A 1,763-nucleotide genomic window follows, 5' to 3' on the forward strand; every position below is an offset into this window, starting at 1 on the left:
AAAGTTGAGCTTCGGAATACAAAGCTGACAGTTGTATCTCTCGTGTTGAGAGAAACTGTAATAGAAACTCAGGAAAAATTATAATAAAGAATCGAGAGATGGAATGGAATGAGAGGCGAATCAGAATCACAGCATGAAGTCATATGAACAGAAAAATGGTCTTGACTAACCTAAGAATGATAGATACTGTTCAGTAAAATCACCCAACTGACAGAACTAATTGAAATACAGTTACTAAATATAATCCGGAAATATTTACATATTTCGATGAGGCATTGCAGATAGTTCCAACTGAAACATTCTAAGGTGGATGCAAATAAAAAATTTGAAAAATGATATGGTAACAGTTAAACTAGTTGAAACATATATCAAATCAAATTGGTGTATAAGATTTTCTTGAAACTACTCAGAGTCGGAAATGACTCTGAGCTGTTGTGTTCTGCTAATGAGGTCGGCTTGCTCTGACTTGCTGATGAGCTCTAACAATGAAGTTGCCTTGCGCTGAGCTCTTTCAGTGCCATTTTCGACTAAATCTGTCAACGGTTCAGACACTCTTTCTCTTCGGGCTGTGACAAGATGTCGTGGATCAGTTTTACACAATGCGAGCAACACAACAGCTGCATTTTCCCTGTTACGAGGACAATCAGTTCTGATTAAATCTACCAATATTGGGATTGCCTCAGCATTACCAATAGCCATTAGCCCCTCAGGGTGGCCTGCAAGAATTGCCAGTGTTGTCAGGGCTTCACCAACCATCCCTGCACTGGGATCTACCAGCAATTGCATCAATGGGCCCACAGCACCAGCTCTCACAGCCCTTGCCTTGTTATCTCTATAAATTGATAAATTGAAGAGTGCACTGGCAGCATCTTTCTTGCCTCTCTGGCTCCCCTCAGAAAGCAAGCCAACCAAAGCAGGTATCGCATCAGATTCACCTATAACACTCTTGTTATCATCAAGAGCTGACAGACTAAACAGAGCTGCAGCAGCATTTTCTCTTGCTTGCATCCTGCCATTCTTGAGAACCTCAACAATGGGACCAATCCCCCCAGCCATGACTATTGCACCCTTGTTGTTTTCAGAGATGGAGAGATTAAGAAGAGCTGTCACAGCATGCTCTTGAGTTGTCGCATCTGTTGTGGATAAAAGATTAACTAGCAATGGAATGGCCCCACCCTCTGCAATACTAATCCTATTCTCTGCATCTGTCTTGGATAGAAGCCTGAGTTCACCAGCTGCCTCTCTTTGGTTCTCAGGAGACCCACTTGCCAACTTTTGCAATAGAACATTCACAGTTGCTGGGTCACCAGACATATCAATCTGAGATCCAGATGCCTCTCCAGATCTGCTAGAGCTTGATCTATTTGACAGTTCAACACTGTTAGATTCACGCCAGTCTTCAATCAGACTTCTAAGTGCATAGTTAGGTATCAGATCTGTGTGCTGCAAGATTTGCTGTGTTTTAGGGCAAGTTCTGTGTCCAGATCGTATCCATTTCTGTATGCAAGACCGTTCATATGTCTGCAAGCAATGGTAAAGGGCCATCAGCCAATCATAATGAAAAATATATAACTAAATAAATACTACATAGAAAGCACAAATCAGAATTTTAGGTTAAATAAAGCAGCCACAATTGCGTGTGAGGGTATTAAAGTAGAAAGATTTCAGACCTGTCCTGTAGCCACAATAACAGGATCTGTCATTAGCTCCAAGGATATCGGACAGAGAAACTCATGACGAAAAACAGGAGAATTGGGTTTCAT

At 41.5% G+C, this 1,763-nt stretch overlaps 1 pseudogene; it reads right to left on the minus strand.

Moving 5' to 3' along the window:
* Positions 1-402: 402 nt before the first annotated feature.
* On the minus strand, positions 403-1,763 carry LOC149150434 (U-box domain-containing protein 13 pseudogene; annotated as a pseudogene).

Source organism: Pinus tabuliformis, chromosome 9 (assembly GCF_031772625.1).
Source record: "Pinus tabuliformis cultivar Carrire ecotype Pingquan chromosome 9, CPIR1, whole genome shotgun sequence".
NCBI classification, from domain to species: Eukaryota; Viridiplantae; Streptophyta; class Pinopsida; order Pinales; family Pinaceae; genus Pinus; species Pinus tabuliformis.